At 42.2% G+C, this 24,434-nt stretch overlaps 1 protein-coding gene across 1 annotated transcript in view; it reads left to right on the plus strand.

Annotated features, from left to right (window-relative positions):
• The window catches only part of Asic2 (acid sensing ion channel subunit 2), a 1,017,707-nt gene that overhangs the window by 387,237 nt on the left and 606,036 nt on the right, over positions 1-24,434 (plus strand). The window lies entirely within an intron of this gene.

Genomic DNA, 24,434 nt, shown 5'->3' on the forward strand with positions numbered 1-24,434 from the left:
TGGAGATAAGAGTCTTATGGAGTTTCTTCCTCCAGGCTGACTTCGAACCATGACCCTCAGATCTCAACCTCCTGAGTAGCTAGGATTACAGGTGTGGAGCCACTGGCACATGACTCTTAACTGTTTTTAAAAGATTAAAGAGTCAGAAATTTACCCCAACTTATATAACAAATACCAGCAAAATGATAGCATCTGTTTATTTTGTTTCACATTTCTTTAAAAAAATTGTGAAGAAGAAATAGAATAGTGCAGATGATCTAGCACTTGTCTTTTTTTTCCTGCTCCTTCTGTAGGTTTTTTTCCCCTCCTCCATGTCTAAATGCATTCACAAGCTATGATTTTAGTTGATTTCCCTCTCCTTTATGATTTTTTTCTTTTAACTTTTCCTGCACATATAAATGTCCATAAACACAATGTAATATTGTTTTGTGTGGGTTTTTGGTGGTTTTGTGTGTGTGGGGGGGTTGTTTTACCAATCCTAGGGCTTGAACTCAGGGCCTGGACATTATCCCTGAGATTCTTTTGCTCAAGACTAGCACTCTACCACTTGAGCCACAATGACACTTCCAGTCTTTTCTATTTATATAGTATTGAGGTATCGAACCCAGGGTTTCATGCATGCTAGGCAAACACTCTACCACTAAACCACATTCCCAGCACTGGTGTGTTTTTATTTAACATAAATGGCATCGTTTTGGTGTGTAATGTTTTGCAATTTGCCTTGCTTGCCTTTGTTATTGTTTTAGAGATCTGTTTCCTTCAGATCATGTAGCTTGGTCTCTTTAATTGCTGTATAGGATTCCATATCAGGAATATATATATACCGCCATTCCTCTACTCATTTGTATTGCTTCCAAACATTCCTGTTGCACACAATGAATGCTGCAGTACCTGTCCTCCCAGAAACTTTACTGTGTGTGTATTGATGTAAGTTTCTCTAAGGTGAATTGTGTATATTAAGTATAGATATAGGAGTGCTGAGAATTGATAAGTTTAGGGACAGTGTCCACTTAACATTTTTAATAAATCTTCAACTATCCTTCGGTGGGACCTAAAAATCACATTCAAATAATATGTCACCCACCCAGATGTTTTTTACAAACTCATACTAGTCTACACTTCTCCTCACTAAAAAGACAAAAAAAATCCCCCTGCCATGAGAACCACTGATTTAGTGGGACACATGCTTTTAAGGGAACCTGTTACAGATTCAGAGGTAGAGAAATAGAACTGGGATTGAAACTAATTGAGTTTGAGATAAAAAAGGAGATATAACCAATTTGCTTGGATGTCTTTACCTTAGCCACCAAATCCCTTGAAATCTTGTTTGTAGCAGCAATATTGTACAGATCTTCAGAGGTGACAGGGGACAAATATATTAACTTATTTGCTGCTAAAAAAAAATCCCTGGATCAGTCTTGGGTTAGGATGATCCCATACCTGGACTGAACTACTCAAGAAGCATCAGCACCAAAGTTATGAGAAAGCACATCTTTCTGGTGCCAAGTTTGGGGTGGATGGCAAAGCGAATGAGGAAAGGGAGTGGGAAATGAGTTCACAGGGGAGGGAAAGACAGGGCAGAATGAAGCCCTCTGGTATTAGCTAAGGTAGGCCCTACAAATTCATGTCTATCTGGAACCCGTGAGTGGCCTTATTTGAAAATAGAGTCTACAAGGGTAATCGGCAAAGGAGAGATCACACTGGAATACAATGAGTCCTAAAATCAGTTATCACTAGTGTCTTTGTCAGGGGAGAGGGAAATAAGCACACACAGAAGAAAAGATTGCAACGTGCAGACAAGAGTGTCCTCCTGGAAGAGAGATTGCCCTCGAGTAGCTGCAGTATTGGAGGCTAAAGAATGCCAAGGCTTGCTGGGGATCTGCTTCCAAGCTAATGCCACATGTCTGCTGGCAGGATTCAGGAAGGAGCTGTAGGAGGCCTTCCTTAAGCAATTTGTCCTGCACACCTCTCCAGAGAGTGATGGTATAACATCCACCACTCACTCTTCTCACCTCTCATTGCCATTCATCAAAAGCTTGGCATCAGGATGAGTTGGTTATTACTCCTGATTTGGTGCATTGGATGTCTCTTTTGGGGTCACCTAACCTTCAGGATCATCCCAAACCAGAATTCTTCAGGCTTCTAAAGAATCAAAGAGCCTTGCCTAGGGCCTTGCTGAGACTTTGATTTAGAACTTCTAGCCTTCAGTGGTGCTGTGGCTCAATCGGTAGAGCGCTTGCTTTGAACTGAAGAGCGCAGGGATAGCACCCAAGCCCAGAGTTCAAGCCCCATGACCAATCAAAAAAACCCCAGAACTTCTAGCCTTCAAAACTGGAAAAGAATAAGTTTCTCTTGTGTTAAGCACCCAGTGCATGATGTGACAGCTAGGGACACTCATGCAATGTCCTGTAAGGTGGCCCCAGTGACCGTGTCCTGCTACTTAGCCCCATGTATAATCCCTTCTGCTCTTATTTAGGTGGGACTTAGCCACCCATTGCTAACAGCCAGGACCAACATGGTGTGTGTCATTTCTAAATCAAGCTGTACAGGAATTCCATTTGCTCATCCTTCTTTAGCCCCTTGCTTGCTCTCTCTGATAACAGAGAACTAAGGATCAAACTATCACTTTCGGGAGAATTTTTAGCCAGGGAGAACTGAAGCCTGCCAACAACCACACAAGTAAGCTGAGGAGAAGATCTCTACCTCCAACCACACCCCTCCCTGCCCTCCCCCCCCCCCCAGAGCCATGAGAGTACCACCATCTCATCTGTCATCCTGAACACACCAAGTGAGGCCTATAATCAGAGGACCTGCCAGGCCAGGCTTAGAATCTTTATCCACAGAAACTATCAAAGAACCAGTGTGTTTTTAAGCTACCACAGACAGGTGTATAAACAACAGACATGTATTTTCAAAGCCTAGAGACTGGAAGCTCAAGATCAGGGTGCCATCATGGTTGGGTTCCAGTGAGGATGCTTTCCCGGGTTGCAGACTTTCCTTGTGCCTAGGTGGTGAGTGAGAGACAGAGAGAGAGAAGGATTTTGCTTTGATCTTTTATTATAGCCATTGAACTATTCAAAGGACTCTACCCTCATGATCTAATTATTTCCCAGAGTTCCTGGCTCCAAATAGCATCATACTAGAGATTTCATTTCAATGTAGTAACAATGAGGGGACACAAACCTGCAGTCCATAGCAATAACCAGGGATAAGTGGAGCAGGGAGAGAAATCTGTCTTGGCAGTGGGGAATCTCTACCAAGTGTTGGAGGTGTCAGCATAGTAAATGTGGGGTGTGGAGACCAGAGGCTCATCCATTAAGTCCCAGGATATGGTAGAAAGAACCCAGAGGAGTCAAAAAAACATAATTCAGGATTTAATCACCGTTTTCACACTTACTATCTGGAGTTAACACATCAGCCCTCCAAGTCAGTTTCTTTATCCATGAAGTGGTTAGAATAATACTGAGTACACAGAATTGTTGTCAAGACTTAAAAAGAAGTGTCTGTGTAAGCACTCAGTAAATGAATGGAGTCCACGTTGTGCTTCTAGGGAGTGGAGCAACCAAGCAGAATGCCTCCCCCACGGAAGTCCCTACACAGTTGGATTTTAGTGTAGGCCAAGAAGGGAGAAGGTGTAGATTTAGGTGTCTTCTAATGAGCATTATTTGTTCTAGAAAGCCATTCCAAAGTGGAGACACAAGGCAAGAAGCTAAAGATGGGACATCAGGCATAAAAATTATGGGATTAGCTGATGAGAATCCCAAGCAGATAACCTGAAACAGGTCTCTTGCTTAGGCCAAAAGTAGGTGAAAAAATTCATAAAGCTAGACATTGAAGATGCTAGGAAAAGAGCATCACTAGACAAACAGCCAAGGAGACTGTAAGGTAGGGAAAGGGGGAAGTAGAAGGGGAAGGGGAAGAGGAGGGACAGGGATGGTTGATGGAGCCTGGTGGTTTGGATCAGTACGTATGGCTCAGTAGAGATTTCTCTATCCTAGCTCACATAGAGAATGGAGAGAGTAGCTCACACCAGGACTTGGGAGGAAGGTGTGGGGCTACCGGTTCAGACAAGGAGATCTTGGCTTCAGAACTAGAAGTGCAGAAAAGGCAAGGAGTAGGTAACTGCACAACGTAGACAGTAGGAATCAAGTGGTTTCCTTTTCTCTGACTCCATTAAAATATGTGCAAAGAGAATTTTTTTTAAAAAATATGCACTTTTGCAGACAAAGATCAGGAAAATATTTTTTAAAGAAAACCCAAATATCAAGAGAAGCATGGATGCTTGAAAAACAGATGGATAAGTCAAATTTAGTTTTGCCTATCAGAGCAAGCTGAAGTAAAATAGCCATTATGTTGCTGGATGCTAAAACGAGAAGCTGATCCATTTCTATCTTGGAGTATACGCTCTGGAATTTAAGGTGATAGAGGTTTCAAAATAGCTAGCTAGCTAGATAGATAAGTGCCAGGCAGTGGTATGGCTGGGACATAGGGAAGTTCTATGTTTAGTCTTTTGAGGAGCCTCCATACTGCTTTCCAGAGTAGAAATGAACTCCAAGAAATGGAAGCAAGAGGTTGTGTTTTGTTTTTTTTAAAAATTGTATTGTTTGTGGTTCTTTTTTTCCCCTTCTTCTTTCTTTCTTTTTTTCCTTTGGTTTATTCCCTTCTGTGACTGTTGTTTTTTCTTTTTTTTTGTATGCTTTGTCTTGTATACATGTTTATCTGATTTGGGGAGGGAAGAGGAAACACAGAAATGGTGAGACAAAGGGCCAACCAACTGAGCCATGAAACCCACTAGATACTATGTTGGAAATGAACTAGACAACTTAGGGAGAGGGAGGGAAGTCGGGAAGGGAAACACTGGGAGAGAAAGAGGAAAGGGATGACACTGTTCAAAAGGGGATATACTCATTACCTCACTTATATCATTGTAACCTCTCTGTATATCACCTTCCAAACAAAATTAAAATCTGAAAAATAGTGAAGAGAGAGCTGGAGCTGAAAAGTCAACATCTTGCTGAGATTCTCTAAAAGAAGCCATTAGACACCCCCACCCCCCAACACCACCATCATGATTCTATCTGAGCCAATCAGGCATCTCTCCGTCCACTCTGAAGCATTATTCTTTGGAGAAATTATACCAGATGATCTGAGAATTCAAGAATTCTATGTACAGCTTGGCAAAGAGTGGGAAGAGGTAAAGATGACTGTATTAAAGACTGGGTGTTAGAGAAAAGAAAGTCCTGTAGCCTACAATCGTAGTTAAGCCCATAGGAGAGAGGCAGGACCTTATAGATCCTGGCAGGTAGCTTTCCTTAACATGAACTTCCTACTAGGAGCCCACTAGTGTTAGACAAGCTCAATACCACACAGGACACGGATCCTCTCCTCTGCACAGCTTTGCTGTTGAGTGTGAGAGTATATCACACACTACAATGTTTGAGTTGTGCCCCTCAGTGAGAAAATAGACAGAATAAAGGAACCTAGAAAATAGACAATGCAGAAAGATGGGAAAGGAAACCTACCTTACTTTCTCAAAGAGCTAAGAAAAAAGAGCCTATGAAACAAGGTTTATATGATTTTTTTTAAAAAAAGAATGAACTCAAGCCAGACACTGGTTGCTCATGCCTGTAATCCTAACTACTCAGGAGGCTCAGATCTGAGGATGGTGATTCAAAGCTAGCCCAAGCAGGAAAGTCCCTGTGAGACTCTTATCTCTAATGAATGGGACATGTCCTTGTGGCTCAAAGTGGTAGAGTGCTAGCCTTAAGCAAAAGAGCTCAGGGACAGCATGCAGGCACTGAGCCCCATGACTGACAAAAAAGAATGAACTTTATAAAAAACAAAATTTCTCTTAGAAATTAAAATTATGGGGTTAGGATGTAGCTCAGTGGCAAAGCACATGCCTAGCAAGTGCAGTTAAAAAATTAAAATTATGAGAGCCAGATTATAAAATCTAACAAAAGGGATATATGAGTATATATATGCATAGTACATAATAGAATATACAAAGACAATGTAATGGAAGAGAGTAGGGAAAAGATAACTGGTTTAAGAATTACTTCAGAAGGTTCAAAGTCTAACTGAGAAAAGTTCCAGAAAATGAATATATTAGAGAAAATTATCTGAGCACTGGTAAGAGAAAAATTTTCATAATGGAAGGGTACAGATGTTCAGATTGTAAGGTCTCTATTTATTATATCCAGCACGGTCCATGAAATTTTAGAGTAATGGGGTAAAATGAAAGTCCCCCACCCCCACAAACACAAAGCTCTCAGAGAAAACCAAGATCATGTACACACAGAAGGTCAGAAGTTACAATTATCATCAACATCAGAAGCTAGAAAACAGAAAACAGATAAAATTCTGGAGGGAGGAAATAGTTTGCCTAGATTTCTATAAATATCTAAGATGTGCCATAAATCAAAGCATTTTTCACAGCACACCTATTTTCTTCCAAAGCTATTAGACTATTGAGTCTTCATTTTAATTGGAAGAACAAGACAGAAGATCTTCAAACTGGCAATCTGACAAGAAAGAGGGAAAGGGATATTGAGAATGTCAGCAAAACCCTTAACGGATCAGAAAGATGGGGGAAGCTAGGGAGAGTGTTTTCAAGATAGAGTTGGAATGAAACTCATAGATTATCTCATTCTTTGAGATGTCTTGAGAGAGATTTTCTGTCTATGGAAAAGAGATTGGGGGAATATAGTTGTGATAATATGCATACAAAAACAGTGGATCAGACAAAGCCCAAGGCAATGATTTGCTCCAGGAAAAACAGAAGGTTGTTTAAGATATAGTACACTTCACAATTGTGAAGACAATTTGTGTCATTGTAATAGACAGCATAAAAATGTGACTAACAGATGTAGTCAAAAGTTGTATTATAACTATTTTGTAAGCTGAGGACATGATAAAGAGAAAGTGTTTATATACATGCATATATGTATATATCTGTGCATAAATTTGGGGGTGACATGAGTTTTCAATCCTTTTTAAAATAAAATACCATGTCAGTAAGTAATAGGAACAACATTATCTATCTATCTATCTATCTATCTATCTATCTATCTATCTATCTATCTATCTCTATCTATACACACACACACACACACACACACACACACACACACACATATATTGTTAGAGATATGAAGACAATTTTAGAAGGAATGACTGTAAGATTTAAAACATTTACCTCTGGGAGCAAAAACAAGGGTTTGGTAGGGATGGAGAAAGAGACTCTTGTTTTCCATCTTAACCCTTGAACACGGTCTTAGTTTTCTGAAGTTTCTGTAACCATCCTCACACACCTGATGGCTAAAAGTGACAGAAACTTACTCTTACTCAGTTTTGGTGATCAGGATTCTGAAATGGGTTGCACTGGACCAAAACCAAAATGCTGGCAGGGCTGTGCTCCTTCTGAAAATTCTGGATGGGAATTTGTTTCCTGCCTCTTCCAACTTCTGGTAGCTGCTGGCATTGCTAATGGTCATGTCATTCAAAGCCAGCTGCTTCCATTTTCTCCCTGGCTCTTTCTTCACATGGCTTTCTTGGTAGAGAGAGACAGAGAGAGACAGAGAGAGGCAGAGAGAGACAGAGAGAGAAAGAAAGAGAGAGAGAGAGGCTGCTTTCAGCATGCAAGACAGTACATGCTTGCATTTATGGCCAACTGAAAATCCAGAATAAGCTTTTCAAGTTAAGATTTGTAGTTTAATCGCATCTGAGAAGACCCTTTTCTCCACATAACCTGCACTGATTCAAGATTAGGATCTGATTACAATGTTGGGGATTAACTTAGCTAACCAAAAGTATTTAAAAGTATTTATTTTACATCAACGTATGATAAATCAATGAATGAATTAAAGACACAAATATATTGCATTGTTTTTCCTGAGGTTTTTCAATGTAGAAGTATGGGTGACTTCCAGCTCTATAATATGGATCTCAAAAGTGTTCTTGAACAATGAACAAGTGGTAGTCATGTGAAATGTTAATTTGTGGAAGGAAAATAAAAAGAGGAACAGAAAAATATTTCATGCCTTAGCTAAGGCATTTCAAGTCTTTCACCTCCAACACAAACCCAAGGCACGTCTCCAGTGGCATGACACAGACATTCACATTTTTTAAATGTGTGTGTGTGTGGCAAACATATGACTCATGGAAGCCAAAGGCTGAGAAGCTGGAGAGAGATTCCTTGGGGTTTCAAAACATCAGAGCAGCCAGGGACTGGTGGCTCACGCCTGTAATCCTAGCTACTGAGCAGGCTGAAGCCTGGTTGTCACATAGACCAAACCCTGCCCAGGCAGACAAATCCAAGAGAATCTTTCTTCAAAGTAGCCAGCAAAACAAGCTAGAAGTGGAGATATGGCTCAAGTGGGAGAGTGTCAGCCTTGAGCAAAAAAGCTAAGCAAGAGCCTGAGGCTCAGAGTTAAAGCCCTAACACACACACACACACACACACACACACACACACACACACACACACACACACACACACACACACACACACACACACACACACACACACACACACACACACACACACACACACACACACACACACACACCAAAACTATAAAAAGTGGCTATAAGCCCATTCTCGAGAGTGATTTGCTCTGAAACATTCGGTGTACATGCTTTTGATCTTTTTGCTTATTTCAATCTTTCTTGAAAGGGCCTTAGGAGTGAATGATTCCAACATGATGCATCTTAGGGAGCAGAGGCAGGATGGATGTGAACCTAAGTCTTTGACTTTCGATATTTAGAGCACTCCACAATTTTTGTCATTCTAGGAACCTCTGCCCGTGCTTCTCTGAGTTTCAGGAATTCCTGGTACTCACAAAGCTCAGGACTCAGGGAAAACAGAGTGACTGGGACTCGGGAAGTAATAAGGGAACTGGAATATTGGTGGTTCTAAAACCTGGCTCTTAATACAGCAGAGTTGTTTGTTTTTTCTCTCCAAAGACAAAGCCTGAAAGCAGGCAAGACCTAATGGATCTGCAGGCCAAAGATGAGAGCAGAAGAGCTTTGGGTTGGCCCTTCTGACTGTAGGGAAGAGGAGGAGGAGGGGAAGCCAGCAATCATGATACCACGGGGTCAGAAGAGGATAATGGCACTGAGGGTAGGGCTCAGCCAGAGGCCCAGTTCCTCTCCCCAGATTTACTCTCCCCTGTTCACAATCTTCTAATGAGTTCCCATTTCAATTATTTCAAATCCAAATGCTTCATTACAATACAAGATGTGGCTCTTACCTTCCCAAATCCAGCTCTTGGCACTCTCTAACTCTCTCTCTTCCAGTACTTCTGCTGTACTTCTCCTGGAAAGTCCTTCCAGCCCTCAGATACACCAATGGTACTTCTACCTGTGGGACTTTGCACTTGCCATCCCCAATTTCTGTTTATGTGTACTTCCTTTTTATACTTCATTTCTCTCTTCAGGTAAACCATCTCAGAAATCCCTTCCCAAGACACTCTCAAAATCGATCGTCTCTCTCCTGGAAACCATGAACCCTGGTTCCTTTTCTTCATGGAAATGACTACTAACTAATGTGACTTGTCTCCTCTCCCAGGCCCACAAAAGCAGGAACTTTGTCCTTAGGACTCTGGGCATCTTGTGTGAAATACAGAGGGTACTCAGTAAATATTTGTTGGGTGACAAAAATCCCTAAATCTTTCAGGTTTGATTTCCAAGCACACCGTACATGCCATCCACCCCTGGTCACTGAGTAGCGGACTGTGATTGTAGTATCTGTGGTCAGCACCACAGTCAACAAGGAGATTTTTCTTTGTCCAGGTCATTCCTTAGTGACTCTTGACCTTTTCCTGTGTCTTGTGGACACAGGGGAAAAGAGAGTAGTGTAAGTTGGTCCTCATGGGAAGTGCAAATATGGGCTTCATCTTTCAACCCCCAACCCTTACACATTTCCATTTTGTGCCCCTCGACCTGCAAAAGGCTGTAGCAGAAGGTGTTTTCACCATCCACACAGATTCTGCATTTCCAATATATTTTCCTTTCTCCTGGGACCTACTGATACAGAACCTTTAGTGTGCCTATGAGTAATAGTGAACATTGACTAATTGTTTACAATATACTGTAAGTAGCTTTGCTAACTCTTTGCTACTCATGCCTCATCCTTTTCTCTTATTTGTTCTGAATGTACTTCTTTTTCACATCCTGTAATTCCATTTTGTGAGGCATCGGGGCTCTAGTCCCGCCTTTGATGCTGTCGGCTGACTCTTGTCTCTGGTGTCTTGTTTCTTCATGTGGTTCATCCTGCAGCTCATATTTGACAATACCTTGAGGTTATGTCTACATATATGGAGTTCAGCTTTGTTGTTTTTTTTAAGCTCTAAGGAATATCTCTGCGAGGGATAGCTGAATGCTAATTTCCTGAAATATACAATGAATGCCAATACCAAATATCAGTGGAGGTGAAAGTTTAGAGATAACTGTCCAGATTTCAAATTCCAGTGAGCCATCCTAGCTGGAAATTGCGTGATACAGGTTTTTAATCCTTTCTCCCTTCACAAAAGGACTCCACTTGCCTTTGAGGCTTTGGTTTTGCGAGTGTTGTTAAATGAGGGACCTTGACCTTGACTAATGAGCCCTTGGAAGGGGAAAAGAGCTACTGATGATGGAGTCCCTACAATATGCAAAGCAACTGGTCCATGCAGTATAACTGGTCCTCACAGCAGCATTGAGAGGTAGAACTCATAGTTTTAAGACGAGGAAACAGAGATAGTTGCTCCAGTTAGGAAAACTAGTATTTTTTCCCCTTAAGCCAAGACACAAAGTCACATTCTTTTAATCCATACACCAGAATGCTCTCCACCATGTCATATCAGGGAGCCATGGCAGAGAAGAGCTTCTGCCTTCCAGAAGGAGCCAGTCATTCACCGTGCCAAAGGAAACACCCTGCCCAGCTGGTGCAGCTCTGGCCATCTGTGGGACTCAAGCTGTCACTTAGACAAATTGGCCATCAGATAAGAGTATCGACGGTGAGATGCACACATCTTCGGATGATCCTGAGGCTGATATAGATGGATGAAGATGGCAAGCCCTGTCTCTGGACATGAGGGGAAAAAAAAAAGCCCAATTGCCATCTTCATCCAAGGGCTTTCTAACTGATGGAGTGACTTGCAAGCACCTCTCTCTGACAATCTTTAATGATCAAGTTGGTGAAAATGAATTATCCAAGGCAACTTGCAAGGAATCTTGTCAGCACAAAATGCTGGAGGTGCTCAAAACCCACACTGAACTGTCTGCAAGCCAGGGTTGTCTAGGGCCTGCAGTCTGCAGAGTTTTGCCTGTGACTTAGGAAGTAGTCCCAGACTCACTTCTGATTCCTGCTGAGTTCCACCTATTATTTAAGAGTGGGCATAGACCTACTTCCTGTTCCTGTGTAGGAGTGAATTGGGGTGAGTCTTGTAACCAAAAAGTGCTGGCTGCTTTCCTTCTTTGCATCCTATGCAAGATAATAGATTGATTATTTATTCATTTTTTGGGGGGGGTCCGGTCGTGGGGCCTGAACTCTGGGCCTGGGCGCTGTCCCTCAGCTCTTCAGCTCAAGGCTAGCACACTACCACTTGAGCATCAGCCCCACTTCTGGTTTTTTCTGCTTATGTGATACTGAGGAATCGAACCCAGGGCCTCAGGCATGCAAGGCAAGAGCTCTACCACTGAGCCAACTTCCCCTCCCCGTATTTATTCATTTTTATCTAGCTATTTATTTGTTGATTGGTTTTAGTCAGGTCTGCTGTAAACAGTGCAATCCAAGGTGTGACCACTCAGGTATTTGGTGTCTCCCTAAATGGTGAACATCAAGATGAGAGATTGATTGGAGCTCATCCCACTCCAGCAAGGCCAGGCCCCATATTTTTGTAAGGTAAATCAGTCTCAAGAAACAGAGAAGCCACATTTTGAGAGGTCCAATTATGAGTCTTTATTGGAGAGCCAGTTATGGCACAGTCACAAACATCTGCAGCTCCTCAACTACCCTTAACACTGTCAGAAAACTGAGCCATGAGAGCAGGAGAGGAAAGAAAGAGCAGAAAAACAATGCCAACAAACCAGATTAACCCCAATGGAGAGCTGACATGGAACACCATGGTGAACGGAGGAAAGACAGGGGACACTTCTGTCAGACAGGAGGTGTAATGGTGCCTGAGCTGATTTGGGCCTAAGTAGTGTCGGGGGCAGGGGGCAGTATCACAGGAAACTTGAGTGTCCCAAGTTCAAGGCATAGGACTGATAGGTCCAGTTGAAGTAGGAAGATCAGGTCTGGCCAATGCTATCTTGGTTACCTGGTAGATGATAGGATCTGGCATCTTGTCTTCAGGATGGGAAAAGGTGATGGGCATGCATGAATCCCTGGAGGGTAGGGGTGGGCTCTTGGCTGATAGGTTACTAAACCTGTCAATCCAGTGCCTCAGACTCATTTCCTGTGACCCTGCCCCCTGACCTGACCCTATTTAGGCCCAGACCAGCTCAGGTGCCATTACCCCCCTGCCATGTGTATCTCCATGTTCATGTCCTGTCTCCTGTCTCCAGGTTCTTCTTCAGTTACCATATCATCCTACGTCAGCTGTCCATTGGAGCTGAATTGATTTGTCGGCATTGTTTTTGTCTTTTCTTTCCTCTCCGGCTTTCGTGACTAAGTTTCCTAACAGTGTTAAGCGTATTTACTGGCTGCTGGTCTTTGAGACAGGAGTCTCCACCATGCAATCGCTGGCCTTTTAATAAAGACTCCACGATTTGATCTTTCAAAATGTGGCTTTTCTGTTTTCTCGCCCTACCACACAGTAACCTACATCCAAATTACTCTAGGAATGCCAGCACGCTCATCATTTGGGAGGTGGGATTTCCCTGCCTCCACCATGATGACAAGATGATACCAGTTAAACCCAATTTCCTATCCACCTTGTGGCCAAGATAGCCCTGGCTAGACCTAGCCTCCCCATTTCATTGTATCTCTTCAATCAAATACATATCTCAGCTCTTAGGTTCTCCATCTAAAGAACTCCGGGTGTTTGGTCATGACTTCACAAAAACAAACACATAAACAACAACAACAAAAACCCCAAAACAATGTGTTCTGAAGATCTCTTGAGAAACTGAGCATCCAAGTGACAGCTTCATACAATGACATTCAGAGACTGACTCTATACCTCTCTCTGCGTGGCAACTGCTTTAAAAAATTATTATTGGGGTTGTAAATTGTAAAGCCAGACTGAAAATGTTTCCCCTAAACTTTATTCTTCACCTCAGCCTTGGGAAGTAAGATTCATTTTTTTTATAAAGAAGGGGATGGGTTTTCCACATGGTCACGGGAGGGGTCTGAGGGAAGCTAGGCTGAGAGGAGGGCTTCATCTTTTAACCTCCATCCCTTACACATCACCATCTTGTGCCCCTCGACCTGCAAAAGGCTGTGGCAGAAGACATTCAGGGATCCACACAGAATACTGAGAACCTACTAACACAGAACCTTTAATGCAAATAAGAGTAACAGCGAACATTCACTAATTGTTTACTACGTACAGGCAGTTTTGCTAGCTCCGTTACTCAGCCCATCTTTTATTTGTTCTGAATGTACTTGTTTTTCACATCCGGTCATTTCATTTTGTGAAACATTGAGGCTCTAGACCTACCTTTGATTGCTGTCAGCTGACTTTTGTCCCTGGTGTCTTGTTTCATCATGTGGCTTGTCCTGGGGCTCATATTTGACAATACCTCGAGGTTATGTCTATGTCTACACATTCAGCTTTGTTTTTCTTTAAGCTTTAAAGAATATTCTCCTTAGGGATGACTGTATGCTAATTTCTTGAAAGATACAGTGAATACCAATACCAGATCTAAATGGAGGAGGGTCATGGTTCACAAACATTTTTGGCAGAAAGCCTTTATTTGGTATTTTTTTTATTGTAAAAATACTGTACAGAGGGGTTACAGTTACATGAGCAAGGTAATGAGTACATTTCCTATTGAGCATTGTTGCCTCCTCCTTTGTTGTCCCCCTACTATCCCTTCCCTCCCAACTCTACAATTACCCCCTCCTTCCCACCCCTGCCAAAGTTGTAAAGTTCATTTTCAACATAGTGTCTTGTACATCTCATTGTTACAGTGGGTCAACCTGTATCCTTATTTAAGCATTTTGTTCTTTCCCTTCCCCTCCACAAATTAGAGAAGTGTATATACAAGATGCAGGGCACCGACATCCAATACAGTGAAAACAGAGGTTATACCATGGGGGAAGAACATACAAAGAAACTAAAAAATCACATGATACATTATAAATATGTTAGAAACAATAGCAAGCAAGAAAAAAGATATTTGTGTCCCTATCTTGGGGTTCATTTCACTTAACATCATCTTATATGGTCATATGTACATAGCTTTTGACCTATTCTACTTGTCCTACACATGTACTAGTTATTGCAAATAAGGGAAACCATGGGACCTATGTTTCTTTGGGCCTGGCTTACTTCACTTAATATAATTTTTTCCAAGTTTTTCCATTTCCTAACAAATGGGGCAATGCCATCCTTTCTGATGGAGGCATAGAATTCCATTGTGTGTGTGTGTGTGTGTGTGTGTGTGTGTGTGTGTGTGTGTGTGTGTGTGTGTGTGTGTCACATTTTCTTGATTCATTCATCTATTGAGGGGCATCTGGGTTGGTTCCATATCTTAGCTATAATGCTGCAATAAGCATAGTTGTGCTGGCAGCCTTAGTATGCCTTCTTTGTGATCCTTTGGGTAAATGTCCAAAAGCCTTTTTGGTTTTCCTACCCCTCCCCTTCCCCCCCAAAATCCTTTTTTATGTTTTCTTATTTCCTTAGAGTTCAGATGAGTTTAGAGTCCAAGGGTTCTTGCATCTTCCTTAGTAGGCAAGATTTCTTTCTTATCTACTGATTTATTGAGAACATCCCAACTTAGTCTAGGGTCTTAGCTTCAACTCTTCCTGATGTGAATTTAAGGTCCAACAATCTACTTCCAAGGGACTCTTAAAATTCAGATTTCTTGGGCAAAACTGTCTTTATCTAAAGGTAGCCAAAATATGAAGTCATATTTTGTTTTTTTCTATGTGCTTAATATATACATATTATGGTTTATTCAGAATGTCAAGTCCTTCCCACCACTCAGGGCAGTTAAAGCTATCTAATCTACAAACTCGTTTAAAATGGAACTCCTGTGGCATCAGTTTCTTGATGACTTCCTTTAATCCTAAAAGGTCATAGCAAGCATGCTATTACTAACTTCATTTTACTGAAATCAACACACACTGAACTCTTGCAACAGTGAGCATAAATGCTAATCAATAATGCACTTGAGTACACACCTGTATAGGTCCTGTGACCAAGCCCACATTGTGACCTACCATATATTCAACAAAGTTTTAAAGAGTCAATCGAACAAGATCCTATGGTATTTCAGAAGAACAAGGGCATTCAGGAACTTTCCAGAAGGTTTGGAGTGTCAGAACTCAAGGACATAAGACTAACAATATCAGAAGCTAAAATGCCAAAGTGCAAGTCTTTGAATGCCCTCATATTTATGGAAACATGAAAACATGTAAATCTTTCTAGGCCAAAGTATAGAATCTACTTATCTATATCTGTCTGTCTGTCTGTCTGCTTTCTATCTCTGTCAACTATCATCTATTATCTATCTTATTTATCTATCATCTATATCTATAGATCTATCTCTATCATCTATTTGCCTATCACCTAGCTAATATTTACCATCTGTCTGTCTGTCTATCCATCATGCTTATGAATGGATGGCAAAGCAGACCATTAATGGAGAGCATCAGTAGCATGAAGTCATTGCAGCTTTGCAAGGATTGTCAATTCGTTCTCAAGCATTCTGTGTTAGGAAGCACCCAGGAGCCAAAGGGGTGATCCAAGGGGAGAAGGACTTACTGAACACTCAACACAGCAGGAGAAAAGAAGTCCTCCCTTCAGAAAAATGGCCAGCAAAAGTCCAGATTGTGAAGTGGGCAGCATTCATGATCTACATAATATTGGATGTTCCAGCAACCAGGGCTCCAGTTCAAACCCTCCTCCAATGACCACTACTCCTAGCTAGGGAGCAATAGGCATACATTTTAAAAATGAGCTTGAGAATGCTGGAGAAATACTGGTATAACATTGGATTCCTATGAGAAAGCCAAGGGCTCTGTAAAAGTTTGCTGTTAATGCATGAAAACTGAGATTGTATGAGAAAGGAAATAAATCACAATAAAGTTCTTTGGTTAGCAGTGATTACTATTTATCTAGCTGCAAGAATGTAAATACTGAGTTGACTTAAGAAAAATTGAAATAAAATGATAATAGGAGGAGAAAAGGAGCAGAGAGATGGTAAGTGTGAGTTAAATATTCCTCTTCCACAGCAAGAGGTTTGTGTCTAACTCTGAAAGAGCAATTGAAGCGCATGATTTAAAAATGAAAAGATAACTAGTTGAAATAGAAGCTGGTATGAGATTTGGAGATTTGGAGCCAAGGAGTACAAGAGGACTTACATTATTATAAGGGTTACTGGTGTACCCATTGCAACAATGAGATGTATAAATCGTTATGTTGAAAAACGAACTTTACAACTTTGGCGGGGTGGGGGGGGGCGAAGGGGGGTGAGAGATGGGAAGGGATGGGAAGGGGAAACAAAGGAGGAGGTAACAATGCTTGATAAGAAATGTACTCATTATCTTGCCCATGTAATTGTAACCCAGCCCACTGTACGATATTTTTAGAATTTAAAAAAAAAAAGACTTACAAACACAATGGCTCATCCCTATAATCCCGGCAGAAACAGGGAGGGTCATGGTTTGAGGCCATCCCAGGAAAATGTTAGTGCGGCCTCCACCTGAAGAAACCAAGTGTTGTGCCGTGCATCTGTAGTTCCAGCTGCGTGGGAGACATAATAGGAGGATCAAAGCCCAAGAGTTGCCCCAGGCAAAAGAGAGAATAGCAGAATGAGCTAGGGGCTCAAGTAGTAGTATGCCTACTTGAGACCCTGAGTTCAAATCCTAGTACCACAAGGAAAGGAATTTCAGTGACTTTTTTTAAATTAAAAAGACATCTATGTATGCATTACTTAAAAAATAAGCTGTTTTAAACATTTATGAAAAATGTAAGAGTTTAACTTCTTATTTGTTTATAGTACTTACTGGGTTTTAAGCACAAGGCTTCTTACTGCAAATACTAGTACTTGAGCCATCCTCCCAGCTACTTCACCTTGAAATTTATTTTTCAGACAGAGTCCTTCACTTCTGCTTAGCCATCCTTGGAATGCCATCCTCCTACCTCTACCTCCCAAGTAGCTGAGATTACAGATGTATACCATGACACAGGGCTCAAGAATTTAACATTTTGAAGAAGCTGTATTTCGTGTGTGTGTGTGTGTGTGTGTGTGTGTGTGTGTGTGTGTGTGTGTGTGTGTGTGTGTGTGTGTGTGTGTGTGTGTGTGTGTGTGTGTGTGTGTGTGTGTGTGTGTGTGTGTGTGTGTGTGTGTGTGTGTGTGTGTGTGATTCAGCCTGGGTGCTGACTCTAAGCTTTTTTGCTCAAGGCTAGTGTTCTGTCACCTGAAGCCGTACTTTCATTTCTAGCTTTTTGGTGGTTAATTGGAGAAAAGAGTCTTAATGGACTTTCCTGCTTGGTGTGACTTTGAACTATGATCCTCAGATCTTAGCCTCCTGAGTAGATAACATTTTGGTGTGAGCCACTGTCACTGGGCAAAGAAGCTGTATTTCTTAATGAGCAACCAGCAGACTGAAATGTAAAGATGGCCCTATTTTCTGGGGATCTCCTAAAGTAGAGTTTCCATGGACAATTAAGTGGATCAAAAGTCTGTCTTGAGCGAAGCACCAGTGGCTCACACCTGTAATCTTAGCTACTCAGGAGGCTGAGATCTGAGGATTGTGGTTCAAATCTAGGCCAGGCCGGTAAGTCTGTGAGACTCTTATTTCCAGTTAACCACCAAAAAACCAGAAGTGGAGCTGTAACTTAAAATGGTAGCGCATTAACCTTGAGCAAAAGAGCTCAGGGATAGCACCCAAGCCCTGAGTTCAAGTTCCACAACTGACAAAAACATGTCTATCTTGTTTTTGCTCCACAAACTTTTACTTACACACAACACACACACACACCTGTCTAACCTTACAGGTTAAATAAAAGATATATGTCTTCCATTCCAGTCCTACTCATACTCACAAATACCCACAAATACATTTTTGTCATTGATTTCATTCTTCAGCCTATGCATTTTAAAAATTCCAGTATATGGACACATATATGCACACAAATCTGTACATATATATTACTTTGCTTTTCACATTTTTTAGAACCCTTGCATTTTAATAAGACAAACAGCCCAATGAAAAATGATTTAACAGAACCCCTCTTACAAAAGAAGATATATGAATGCCCATGAAGAACAAGAAAGTATATTTAGCATAATTAGGCATCCAAAGAGTGAAAATTAAAAGTGTAATAAGAAACCCTGAGAGTAGCCAGTGGACAATATTTCTGAGTGTGTTGACACATGACTGTAATTCCAGCATCGGAGAGATGGAAATAGGGGGAATCAGCAGCCCCAGGCCAGCCTGGCTACATAGCAGCACTCTGAACAAACCTATATAACCCAGCCAGATCACTCCCACATACTTACCCAAATGTGATAGATATATATGCCATACAAAACCTAGTATAATTTACTGTTCAGGGTTTGAAAAAAATTCACTTAGATGCTGTCATAGGATAGCTATCATTATGCGACTTGCTGTGTGTGTGTGTGTGTGTGTGTGTGTGTGTGTGTGTGTGTGTGTGTGTGTGTGTGTGTGTGTGTGTGTGTTGGTCCTGGGGCTTGAACTCAGGATCTAGGCACTGTCCTTGAGCTTGCTTTTTTTTTTCCCCCTCAAAGCTATCACTCTACCACTTGAGCTATAGCTCCACTTCTGGATTTTTGGTGTTTAATTGGAGATAAGAGTCTCTAGGACTTTCTTGCCTGGGCTGGCTTCAAACCAAGATCCTCAGATCTCAGCCTCCTGAGTAGCTAGTATTTCAAGTGTGAACCATGTATTGAGAACCAGCCCTGTTAATATAGGGATGAGGTTCCCACCACTTCCTCCAGGCTACGTGTGCACAGGATTTCCATGCTCACTGCCAGTGTGCTCCAATGGCTTTAATGTGAGCCTCATGTTAAACAGGTGTCATGCATAGCCTCTCCAGTAGACCCATCCTGACACTGCATGGCTGGTTTGCTACCTATGTGCCCTTCCCCTTTACTAGGTCACTGGGTCAGCACTGTGTTTGAACACTACTGAACAGTGTTTTCCACAGATTCCAGCTTGTGGGCGACAGGTTGGCACAGATGGCCCTGCTGGGGGTGAAGGCCAGATCTGAAATGCCATCTGTGTCCTTGTCACGGAAGTGCTCGAGATCCCCATCAGAGAGAGGCGGCAACAAGGGCCACGTTGATTCGTTGATTCGTGTTCTTCCTAACAGGCTGATGTTGACATTTAAAGGGATGGCAGGGTTTTTATCCTTTTTATCCAACCAATGTGAGGCAGTTGTTAGCACAGAGCTCAGAAGATGGAGAGAGGAGGGCCCCAAGCTTAGGGGAGCATCTCTCTCCTAGCACCACATCAGGTCAATATTATTCTATGTGTCAGACATAGAATAGACTCTGAGTAGAAAGTATTTCAAGGAAGGAATCATCTCTATTTGAAATAAAGGTCTTTCAATGTGGCCCAGGCCAACTTTGAAATTGCGATCCTCCTGCTTCAGCCTCCCAAGGGCTAGAATCTCAGGTGTATATCATCCCACTTGGCCTGTTGGAGTGATCCCTTCTGATAGGACACAAGAGACAGGGCAGGAAAAGGTAGGGTAGGCATTGCACCTGAGAAACAACACAGTGTCTGACCAGGACCCACCCATCTTCCATTCCAGGCTGAGGGATCAGGGCTTTGCACCATTGATGCTGGACATCCATTGAATGAGACACTGTTTTGTTTAAGGGACTCAGTGAAAGTTGTGAGTGCTGGGGTGAAGTTAAACCTCACAAGTACCCTTGGCCTTGACTGGAACTTCCAATGACTGGGAAACATACCCCATAGTCCAAGGCCATGGATCTTCTTCATACTCCAGTATGTAATCAAAGCGAACCGTGAGCCAGGACAACTCGGGGAAGGATCTCAGAGGTGTTCAAGTCCAACCCTGATTTTGGAGAGTAAGGAATACACTTGCCATCTCCCAACAAATGAATCCTGCTGCTGGAACTAGAATTCTGAATCCTGTCTATTTCCTATTACCAGACTGTCTCGAAACACATTCTCCACCAGGCTCTTTGTCTCTCCAGTCTTTCCTGAGGAGAGTTCATCCTGACCTGAGCTTGTTCCTGGCTTCCTAGTGGCAGATACAAGCTAGGCCTGAGGATCCCAGCGATGGCGCCAAGGAGAGCTATGCTCTTTTGACTTACTTTCCTCTGATTGGTTGTCCTTTTCCCTTTGCTGTCCTGGTTCCATATCCCTTTGACCTCCTCAGATTTGGTTGCATTGAGTTGATATCCCAGATTCCCTGAGCATCCCCAAAACGGTCCTGGCATATCTCCTGTTGTTCAACTCTCCAACGTCCATGCAATCCTGAAGACACATTGGCTCTGGTTCAGCCCAACTTCTCTCAGACAGCCCAAGCCCTGGCCACACACACCAGAGGGAGAGAAAAACAATAGATTCAGAAGCTGACATGTTAATTTGAGGCAAGACTAGGCCCAGGGGAAAAAAAAAGAGAAAGACAATTCAAAAAAGAAAAACTAGGGATACAGGTGGACCCATTGCAACAATGAGATGTATAAGTCATTATGTCAAAAAACGAACTTTACAACTTTGGTAGGGGGGGATGAGGTAGGGGAGGTGGGGAGAGTATGGGAAGGGATGGGAAGTGGAAACAAAGAGGAGGCAACAATGCTTGATAAGAAATGTATTGGCTCTCTTGCCCATGTAATTGTAACTCCTCTGTACGGTATTCTCACAATAAAAAAAAATGCTCTTATTTACCATAGCTAAGATATGGAACCAACCCAGATGCCCCTCAGTAGATGAATGGATCAAGAAAATGTGGTATATATACACAATGGAATTCTATGCCTCCATCAGAAAGAATGACATTGCCCCATTTGTTAGGAAATGGAAAAACTTGGAAAAAATTAATTAAGTGAAGTAAGCCAGGCCCAAAGAAACATAGGTCCCATGGTTTCCCTTATTTGCCATATCTAGTATATGTATGAGTCAAGCGGAAAAGGTCAGATAATGTGATGTTAGGAAAATGAACCCTTAGATATGTATTTTAATGTTTTTTTCTTTCATGCATGTGTTTCTAACGCATTTATAAGATTATTTCTTTGTTGCTTTGTATGTCCCTCCCCCACAGCATAACCCCCCTCCCCTTTCACTATATTTGATGTCAGTATAACTTGTGGAGGAGATGGGAAAAACAAGTCATTTAAGTATACAGGTGGACCTGTTGCAACAATGTTGTCATGTTGAAAATGAGCTTTACAAAGTCGGTGCAGGGAGGGTGGGTAGTATTGGGTGGGGTGGGAGGGGGGAGGCTGGGAAGGGATGTGAAGGGTAAACAAAGGAGGAGGCTGCAATGCTTGGTAAGAAATGTATGCATTATCCTGCCCATGTAATTGTAACCCCTCTGTACAGTGTGTTCACAAATAAAATAAAATAAAATAAAATTTAAAAAAATGCTCATATAAAAAAAAAAAGACCAGATTCTACCAACATTTCTCCTAGTTACTAAAGCCAAACAATTGTGAGATACCATTAAAAATGTTTGTGTTACAAAAAAAATAAAAAAATAATCAAAGGATTCTCTGTAAGTTAATCGACAAATTTAACACAATACCAGATAAAGATTTTTTTTTTGGGGGGGGGGGTCAGAGCTAAAGTTGAATTCAGGGCCTTGTGCTTACTAGACAGGTGCTCTACCATTTGAGCTACACTCTCTTCTTTCTCGTTTTGATTCTAGTTTTTTTTTTCAGCTAAGATCTCCTGTTTTTGTCCAGGACTGAATCTCAGCCTGCAATCCTCCTACCTACATTACCTCTATGGTCTTTTCCTCTGTACTCTTGAGGGAGAAGATAGCAGTCCCTTATGTAGAGACTGCCACTGGATTTAGAGCCCTGCTGGGCTCCAAACAGGATGAACCAGGAAGGTATATCATCAGCCTGGGCATTGTCCCAGGGCTCTTCAGCTCAAGGCAAGCGTTTGACCACTTGAGCCACAGAGCCACTTACAGTTTTCTGGTGGTGAATTGGAGAGAAGAGTCTCTTGGACATTCCTGCCTGGGCTGACTTTGAAATACAATCCTCAGATCTCAGCCTCCTGAGTAGCTAGGATTACAGGCGTGAGCCACTGGCGCCAAACTATCATCCTGAGGTCATTAGCCTTACAATATCCACAAAGAATTTTTTTCCTAAATATACCATATCTGGGTGCAGAGATTTACTTATGGCATTGCTTTTCAAGGGGCTACCATCTGATTATTTCTGGAGAAACACACACACATACACACATTCACACACACACACACACACACTGAGGGAAAGAGCAAGAGAGAGAGCAGGAGAAGTGAGAATTAACTGGCTGAGGTGGGGAGGAAAAAGAGACAAGAAAATATACAGCTCTGTGTCTGGTTTGGATCATGGCAGCTAGAAGAGGTTCTGCAAGCGGTTAGTAACCCAGGGGAGACAAAAAGAAACAAGCAAATGGAGACTCAGGTTTCACACTTATTTAATTTGCCTTTCAGTGGAGGGTCTCTGCCAGGTTCCTTCCTAAATACCAAAGACAATCAGCCCTCTGCACTCCGGCACTTGCCATCCAGGCAGATACACTTAGAAGGCGAGTGAGGGCTAGCGGATGTCTTTGCCCCATTTCCTTTAAATAATCCCTGAGCAGATGGCATCAGCTGTGCAGACAAGTGCCCATCGCCATAGTGTGGTGAGCTCCAGTAGGGCAGTTACTGTCCTTCCAGATGGTGTAGGCCCCTGTGTGCTTCCTGCAGAGACATCCTGAGTGGCACTGTCCAGGCCAGTCAAGGGACTTCTGGAATCTTGATTAGCCTTGCCAAGAACTAGAAGGACCAGAAACATATCAGAATGACATACATACATGGCACATGGTCCCCCTATTTGCACAGAACAGCTTTGGCAGGGGTGGAGGGATGGAGAAGGCCACCTAGCCCACAGGTATTTTGCTTTCATATGGGTCACGATAGACAGCATCTTGGCAGTAGTAGCTGCTTGTTAGGCACACCACATGTAGGAGACAGCTGGGTCTTCTTTTTGCCATAGACAGGACTGAACTCTGATGTTCTTCTCACTAAATTAACTTCCACATTGGTGAAGGGGATGTATTAATATTATTAAATTAGCTTTCACTCCATTCAAAACTATTTTGTAGGAAAATCATTTGCAAGCCTCAATATTTTTGGTGTGTGTGTGTGTGTGTGTGTGTGTGTGTGTGTGTGTGTGTGTGTGTCTGTGTGTGTGTGTGTCTGTGTGTCTGTGTGTCTGTGTGTTCCAGTCCTGGGGTTTGATTTTGGGGCCTAGACACTGTCCACAAGCTTTTCTTTCTGCTCAAGGTTAATGCTTTATAACTTGAGCCACAGCTCTTTTTGGTGGTTCATTGGAGATAAAAGTCTCATGGACTTTCCTGCCTGCACTGGCCTTGAACCACAATCCTCAGGTGTCAGCCTCCTACATAGGATTGCAGGCATGAGCCACCAATGCCTGGCAAGCACTATCGCTGTTAGTAATAAAATCTGATTTGCAAAGTGCCTCATAATGGATCCCAACCCACCACTGGGCTGAGACAAGGCGACGGAGAACCACTGTCCCATTATGTACAGATCTTTAATTGAAGCACGCACAAACGCATAAAACCAAGAGTAAGTCTCCAGAGCCGAAACACAACTCAGCTGGAGACAGAAACACGGGAGCTCACAGGCCAGCAGGCTGCCTCCTCTTAGATAAAGATAGTTTGCAGAATTTTCCAATTAACCCTCATGTCTCCCCAAACACACACATTCCCCCTCTCTTGGCACCTGTGCGGGGCTGCATGGACTATAAATTGAACCCCAAATGAAGGGAAGTAAGGCCGATGCAGCTCTGAGAAGGAAAAAAAAAAAGATTATGATTAATCTCTTCTGGGCCTTCTCGGGTTGCCTAGAATAGTTTAGTCCTCAAATACCAGTGACTTGCTTTCCTGAAGCGACAAAATTATAGGTAATTGCTTTTGGGAAGAGCCAAATAGCGGATGGCTTCTCCTCTGACCAGATTTATTTTAATTCTCAATAAACAGAATAATAGCATCCTCTTATTTTTTTTTTCCTCTCTGCTCTTCTGGTCATTAGAGAAGCTAGAGGCTGTGACCA

The sequence above is a fragment of the Dipodomys merriami genome, unplaced genomic scaffold (genome assembly GCF_024711535.1).
Source record: "Dipodomys merriami isolate MVZ:Mamm:240054 unplaced genomic scaffold, mDipMer1.0.p SCAF_19, whole genome shotgun sequence".
NCBI classification, from domain to species: Eukaryota; Metazoa; Chordata; class Mammalia; order Rodentia; family Heteromyidae; genus Dipodomys; species Dipodomys merriami.